Source organism: Fukomys damarensis, unplaced genomic scaffold (assembly GCF_012274545.1).
Source record: "Fukomys damarensis isolate Sample0158 unplaced genomic scaffold, DMR_v1.0_HiC HiC_scaffold_1, whole genome shotgun sequence".
Classification (NCBI taxonomy): domain Eukaryota; kingdom Metazoa; phylum Chordata; class Mammalia; order Rodentia; family Bathyergidae; genus Fukomys; species Fukomys damarensis.
This window is the reverse complement of record NW_022900913.1, coordinates 49,853,361-49,861,800: the sequence shown is the minus strand read 5'-3', so window position 1 is coordinate 49,861,800 and position 8,440 is coordinate 49,853,361. Positions and strand designations below refer to the sequence as shown.

Sequence of the window (8,440 nt, the reverse complement as noted above, 5' to 3'; positions counted from 1 at the left end):
GCTACTTTCCCAGCACCTACTAAACATTTTTCAAAATTGCCTAAAAGAAATTTTTTTCAGATGGATCATAGTATGCAAGGATTATGTTGTCATATTCATGAATTAAGAATTGAACCCTTTCTTCTGTCTCAAGTGAATTTACTTTTGAACTATGTGTCATATGTAATTTATGTCTGTATGATAACAACACTTACCATGTTTTATGTGGCCATCTATAGTTCCATGTTACTAAGTCATTTAGGTTTCTAACCATGGAGAGTCACATAAATGTAACTTTCTTGGCATTTATCTGGCACAGTAGCACATAAAGTAATAAGGCCAGTATGAAAATTGGTTTTGAATATTTATCAGTAAACTTTCTGAAATATCTTACATAGTGAATCACAGAAGAGAAGCTTAGTACAGATGAATAACCTAAATATGTAATTACAATATATTATAATTCTTCAACCTTTTCATTTTTTTTTTCTGTGTGTGTGCAACAAGTGTTATGTTAAATAATCTTTATTTGGTGTTATACATGTACAACACTGAAATGCCTTTCAATAAGTAAATGACAGAATTTAGATGCAGGTAATTCTAATTAAATTACAATAGATAGGGCCAGAAAGTTGGCTAGGTGGTTCTGTTGCCTGCCTCACAAGTACCAAAAAAAAAAAAAAAACAAAAACAAATTGCCATAGATAAGACCAAACCTATTGACATTGTTCCCTTATCTTCAATGATTGCCTTTAACAGTCTAATAAACTCAAGTTGAATAGGCAAATCTTGCTTGGTTCTGAGAGAATGAAGGATTTCCCCATATTAGTATGTCAGTTATATAAATCTAAATTTAAAAACTAACTTTCAATAGGCTTTCAGATGACATTCTGCACTTTTTAAAAAGTGAAATATTACTAATGAAGTCCAACCATATCTTTAGAAAGGAAAACAGTGATAGTACTGTATTTACTGAACTGGATGGAATTAACTATCCAAATTTTGAAAAAAAAAAGAATTCATTCATTTAACTACAAGCAAGTTTTACTTAATTGAGACTGTCCAACAAAAGTATTTTGTCAGTCATTCATGATCTGAATTGTGGTGTATGAGATCTGTTAAATTATGGCACACGTAAAACACCTATGAGACATTTCTATTTTGTAATAAACAAGTATCTCATAGTAGTTTTTTGAGGTAAGCTATTAAATCTGCCCTTTTCCCCTTCTTCTTAATTCTAGTGAAGATGATTTTTGTTCCAGGGATGTATTACTAGGGATTCTCCAGGTACTCCATCAATTCATGATTTCCCCAAGTGATGCCTTTATTCTTGTTGGCAACTGCATAAGAGAATCCAACAGCCTGACCTGTCTTCTGCCCAAACAGGCCATAGAGATTTGACCCAGTCTTGTGCTTTCCTTCCTTTTCCACAGTGTGGCACTGGGCACACTTATGTGCCAAAAATGTTCTTGCCTTTCTCAGAATCACGCATTTTAAAATTTTCTTTCATAATTACCACAAGGAAGGTTCCATTTAGAAGCCAGATGTCCTGTTCTTTACCCCTAGAACACATCATTCTGCATCTAAGCACCAGTGTTCGTGCACCCGAGCTCACTGTGCCCTCCAGTGCCTTTCTGTAAAAGAAACTAATCAGTATATTGGGAATATTTTAATCTAGCTCTTTAAGATCTTATGAAATTTTAAAAACCTTTTGGTTTTTCGTATTTTATGCCCTCTAGCTCCTCACAGTATTAGATTGGAATGTGAAGGTAATTAAACAAATTTAAAAAGATTTTCATAATTATATATTTCAAAGGACTATGAATTCTGGCACTCAGTCTTTTAAAATTCTTTAAATATCTCTTGCAAATATAACAGTTAGCTTCCAATATTCTTAGTAAATTACTGATATTAAGAACTGGAAATAAATGTGTAAATGACATTGTTATGCAAAAATGATTTAGCAAATTGAATATTGAATAGAAACTAGAATAACAAAATATAGTAGGATATAAATGTAAAGCATTATGCTTAAAAAGGAAAATAGCAAAAAGTCCAGAGAATAACATTATATTTCAATACAATTGGAAAGAAAGATAAAATTAGCATGGGTTACAATATAATTTCTGGTAATTCAAACACAATACTTGATCACATAAATAGGGATCAAAAATGTAGGAAATTTTATTTTCCCACTGTATCTGCCACTGGCTAGAACTTTCCAAGACTATTGTTTCTAGTTCTGGGGTTTATGGTTAAAGAAGGATATGGGCAAAGTTCGGAGGAAGACCAAAAATATGATTAAAGTGTTGAGAAATAAACCTAAAAATTTTTTTTCTTTTAAATAACAGGACTTATTATTCCAGAGAAAATTTAGAGGTAGTTAATCTATGCATAAAAATGGAGGCCAGATGCTCTCAATCTTCACTGAAGTCCCAACAACAATAACAAAAAAATCAATAGGGCAGGGAAATGAGGAAAAATAGGAACCAAGAGTGATTATATAAAGGTACAAATTGCCAACAATGAATGTCATTATATTGTATACATTAAATGTACCAATAAAATTAATTTAAAAAAGAAATTAATAGATGATGCATCATCTTTTATAACACCGTAGTTGTTTTTTGATACAGCTCAAGTGATATTTGAAGCATTTATCATTCTAGTGCCTGATTATGTAATTCTATAGTTTAACATTTTTTTTTTTTTTCCGAATGAAGAAAAGTAACAGTGGATCTGGAAATTTGAATTTAGGATAATTTCTCATGAAAAACAAGTCTGGATGACCTAATAAAAGTAATGTAATTTGAGTTATAAGTTAATTCTGTTCACAAGACAATATAGTATTGATGTCCCATTAAATCAGAAGGGTAGTTAATGTACCTGAGTCTTTTAAAAACCTACCTTCTTTTAACTAGACCTCACTTTAAAAGACAAGTAACAGCTGTTGCTTGTGATTTCATTTTTAAATATCCATAAAAAGAATTAATTTTGTTGAAGTTAAGTTATATTTTTATTACAGATTTTAAATTAGGTATACATTTTAAAATTTAAAGCATAGTGATGCTGTTTTTTCAACATAGCTTTTTATATGTAATTTTGAGTGAAGTAAGGGTTTCAAAATTAATTTTACATAGTTTGTCTGACCATAAATAAAAATTTTATGTCTTGATTTATCTTAACCAACTACCAAAATAATGCCTCATAGATTATTAATTTATTGTGGCTAGATTTAAAAGACCCATATACTAATAATAGAAAAATTATTTTCCTTATTGAGCAATACTTAACAGGTATATTATGCTTTTCCTTTTTTGATTTAAATAGCTCCTTTGGTTTGGAGGTTTTGGAGGAAGAAGACAAAATAAGCTGTGTACTTTATTTTAAGGCAAAGAGCTGTTGTGGTATACCATGCTCTGTAAAAGTAAAAGATGCTGTAGTATAAATTTAGAAAAAGAAAGATTTAGGTGTAGTTAAAGTGTGTAAAGTTATTTGAATAAACTGTGTATTGAAATGACATAAAGTTGATGTATCAGTTTTATTGTTTATAAAGGATTTCCACTGTATGTTGATATCAAATATAATTTTTTTTACTATCAGTTTTTTTTACAGTGCTTTGGATTGAACCCAGAGCCTTGTGCATGCCAGGCTACCATTGAGCTATATCATCAATTTTATTATTTTTTTAAATTTCATTTTAAATTGCAAATAATGTATATATATATATATATACACATACATATATATACACACACACATATATACACACACATATATATGTATATATATGTATATATGTCCTCTGTCAAACAAATTTTTTACCCTTTCATCAACAGCTCCCCATTCCTCTCTCTTTTTTCCCTGATTCTAGTAATAATCTTCAACTATTCTGTGAGAGTGATTTCATGGATTTATTAATTTATGTTCCCAGTAACAATGTTCAAGGGCTTTCTACATTCTACTTTATTATATTTATTTGTCTTTTTATGGTAGTCATTGTAACAGTTGTGAGTCCTTTTTTTTTTTTACTTGTGGCTTTAATTTGCATTTCCATGATGATTCCTAATGCTGAACATTTTTTTCATGTGCCTGTAGTACATTTGTGTGTCTTTTGAGAAATTTCCATTCAGCTTCTTTGCCTATTTCTCTAACCTAGTAATTTGTTTTCTTATTATTGTCATATATTTTGGATGTTAACCCCTTGTCAGGTGTATGGCTTGTAAATATATTTTGCCAATTTTTTTTTTTTTTGTACCAGGTATTGTACTCAGAACCTTGTGCTTATGAGGCTGACAGTGGCACCACTTAGCTAAATCCCTGGCCCTAGAGATTTTTAATTTAATACTGTCCCTTTGACTGTTTGCTCCTCTTGCCTCACCCTTTGGGACTCATATTGAAAAAGCCATTGCCAAGAACAATGCAATGGAACATTTTACTTATATTTTCTTCTAGGAATTTTATAGTTTCATGTGCTATTTTCAGAATTTTCATCCAATGAGTTGGTTTTTGTGTATGGTATATGTGATGACTTGTGTTTAGATGTCTCCCCAAAGCCTCATGTGGTCTTAGGTGGGGCTTTTCTAGGGGTGGCTAAATCTAGAGTGTGTGATTGATTCATGGTGCTAGGCTCAGGGGCACTAGGATTAAGGTTGTGAGTACTAACCACCCTAAGTTGTCTGAATAAGATAAAAGGGCAAGAAGATGCTGTTAAGGTCTCTTCTTGCTTTTGCTGTCCTCAGCTGCCATGAACTATTGCCCCTGTTACTTTTCCTGGTTTCTGAATGCAAAGAACTGTTTCTCCTCTGTGATGTCCCTGTGCTGTGTGCTACTCTGCTTTGGAAGCAGCCAACTATGGACTGAAACCTCTACAAACTGTGAGCTAAACAGACAACCTTTAACTTGGGGTGTCTGGTATTTTGTCTTATCAAAGTGAAAAGTAATTAAGATAGTGTATGTAGGTAAAATATCTCATTTCATTTCTTTCTTTTTTTTGCATGTAAGTATTCAATTTTATTCCTTCCTTTAAATTTGGATACTTTTTGTTGATTCTTACCCAAGTGCTGTGGTTCCTACTTCCAATGCTGTGTTAAATATAAGTGCTGCATATGGGCATCCTAGTCTTATTCCTGGCTTAGAGGAAGTCTTCAACTTTTCAGCTTGGATGTAAAATTAGTTCTGGGGTTGTCATAAATGACTTTTACTGTGTTGATGTACATTTCTTCTATGCCTATTTTGTAGAGACTTTTTGCCATGAAAGCTTCTTGAAAAATGTCAAATGTTTTTTCTGCATATATTGAGATGAGCATATAGTTTTAGCTTTCATCCTGTCAGCGTGATATATCATTTTCATTGATGCATATGTTGAAACAGTCATGGATGATGGGATGGATCCTGGTTAATCCTGATTGAGGATCCTTTTTTTTTTTGAGACAGGTTCTTGCTACATAGTTCAAGCTGGCTTTGAATTCACTGTGTAGCTCAGGTTGACCTCAAACTCAAGGCAATCCTTCTGCCTCAGCCTCCCTAGTGCCAGGATTATAGGCATGTGCTACCACACTGGGCTGATACTTGTAATATGTTTCAGTTTGCTAGTATTTTATTGAGGATTTTTATATCTATAGTATCCTCATCAGTGAAATTGGCCTATAAATTTCTTTAACTGTGGATTTCTTATGTAGCTTTGATATCATAATAATGCTGATTTATATATATCTAATAAGTTTAGAAGTATTTTCTCTTAAGTTTGGGGAAGAGTTTGAGAAGCATTGGTGTTGATTCTTCTTTAGATATTTGATAGAATTCATACATGATGCAATTGTGACCTGGACTTTTTGTTGTTGGGAATGTCTTGCTGATCTAATTGTTTCTGGTTTAGATCTTCTTTCTTTACAATTCAGTCATGATGGTTTTATATTTTCAGAAAGTTATACATTTTTTCCTGTTTATAAAATTTGTTGTTATATAATTGTTGACTGTAGTGTCTTATGATGCCTCATATTCCCATGATATCAGTTGTAGTGTGTTTAGTGGACATTATATTTTGCATATGAGGCCAAAATATTTCTATGCAAAAAAAGAACTCATTAATGTGATTTTTTAAAAAAATTAACATTTTTCACTGAAAAAAATTTTACCATTTTTATTTTCTGTGTTCTAATGGTTATATATGTTTTAATATACAATAAAGATAGGAAAGGAAGAAGTTAAACTATCATTATTTGATGATGATATGATACTCTACATTGAAGACCCAAAAAACTCCACCAAAAGACTTCTAGACTTAATTGACACTTTTAGCAGAGTAGCAGGATACAGGGTCAACACCCAAAAATCAATAGCCTTATACAGAAATAACAGACTCACTGGCAGAGAAATTAGGGAAACAATTCCCTTCACAATAGCATCCAGAAAAAATGATGTATCTAGGAATAAATCCAACAAAAGAAGCAAAAAACCTCTACACTAAAAACTATAGCACTCTGAAAAAAAGAGATTGAAGAGGATATAAGAAAATGGAAATATATCCCCTGCTCTTGGGTAGGAAGAGTCAACATAGGGAAAATGGCCATACTACCAAAACTTCTATACAGATTCAATACAATGCCAATTGAAATCCCAACACTGTATTTCACAGAACGTGAGGAAACAATCCAAAAATTCATTTGGAATCATAAGAGACCTAGAATAGCAAAAGCCATTCTAGGCAATAGACACATGGCAGCAGGTATAACAATTCCCAATTTGAAACTATACTACAAAGCCACTGTGATAAAAACAGCATAGTACTGGCTAAGAAACAGACCTGAGGATCAGTGGAACAGATTGGCACAAAAACAACTCCAGATGCACTCAGCTATGTCATTATTGTCAAAGAAGCTGACCATCCCCACTGGAGGAAAGATAGCCTCTTTAATAAATGGTGTTGGAAAAATTGGATCTCAACCTGCCAAAGATTAAAACTAGACCCTTTTCTTTCACCATGCACTAAATTAAAACTCAAGTGGATTAAAGATCTAAATATTAAAACAGAAACACTAAACTTGCTGAAAGATAAGTTAGGCAGAACTCTTGAAGACATTGGCATAGGAAAAGACTTTGTGAACAAGTAATCAGTAGCATGGGAACTAGCAGAAAGAATCAACAACTGGGATCTCATCTTATTAAAAAGCTTCTGCACTGCAAAAGAAACCATCAACAACAAACTAAGAGACAACCTACAATATTTATTGATTTACTTATGTTGAACCATCCTTGCATCCCTGGAATAAATCCAACTTGGTCAGGATGTATGATCTTCTTGATGATCCTCTGTATTCTGTTTGCTAGTATCTTATTAATGATTTTTGCACATATATTCATTAAGGAGATTGGCCTGTAGTTCTCTTTTTTAGTTACATCTTTCCCTGGTTTGGGAATCAAAGTGATACTTGCTTCCAGGAATGAATTTGGAAGGATTGCTTCCCTTTCAATTTCATTGAAATGTCTGAAGAGTAATGGCAGTAGTTCTTCTGTAAATGTCTTGTAAAATTCAGCAATGAATCAATCAGGACCTGGGCTTTTCTTTGTTGTTAAGTTTTTAAGTACATTTTAGATTTCACTTTTTGTAATTGTGTTTAAATGTTTTTATCTTCTTTGTTCAACTTTGGTAATTCATAAGTATCTAGAAATCTGTCCATTTCTTCTGCGTTTTCCATTTTGTTAGAGTACAGTTTCTCAAAGTAGGTATTAAAGATCCTCTGGATTTCTGCTGGATTTGTTGTGACTTCTCCTTTTTCAATCCTAATTGCACGGATCTGAGCCTTTTCTTTCCTTTTTTTGGATAAGGTTTGCTAAGGTTTTATCAGTTTTATTTATTTTTTCAAAAAACCAACTCTTCGATTCATTTATTTTTGTATGGTTTTCTTAGTTTCCATTGCATTGATTTCTGCTCTAATCTTTATAATTTCCTCTCTTGTTTGAGCTTTGGGTTTTTCTTGCTCTTGTTTTTCTAGGAGTCTAAGATGCATCGTTAGGTTGTTTATGTGAACTTGCTCTGTTTTCCTAGTGTTGGCATTCAATGCTATGAATTTTCCACGTTGAACTGCTTTCACTGTGTCCCATGAATACCTGCATGTTGTATTGGCATTTTCATTTATTTGCATAAACTGTCTGCTTTCTTCTTTCATTTCCTCTGTGATCCATTGATTGTTCCGTAGAGTGTTGTTCAATTTCCATGTGTTTGTGATGTTCCTATGGTTTCTTGTACTATTGATCTCCAGCTTGATTGCACTATGATCTGATAATATACAGGAAATAACTTCACTTCTTTTGCATTTATTCAAACCTGTTCTGTGACCTAATATGTGATCTACCTTGGAGAATGACACATGTGCAGCTGAAAAGAATGTATATTCTGATTTTGTGGTGTGGAACACTCTATAGATGTCTCATAAGTCCATGCATTCAAAAGCTTGGTTTA

At 32.5% G+C, this 8,440-nt stretch overlaps 1 pseudogene; it reads right to left on the bottom strand.

Annotated features, from left to right (window-relative positions):
• Positions 1 to 1,158: 1,158 nt before the first annotated feature.
• LOC104871440 lies at positions 1,159 to 1,471 on the bottom strand (annotated as a pseudogene).
• Between the last annotated feature and the right edge of the window lie 6,969 nt (positions 1,472 to 8,440).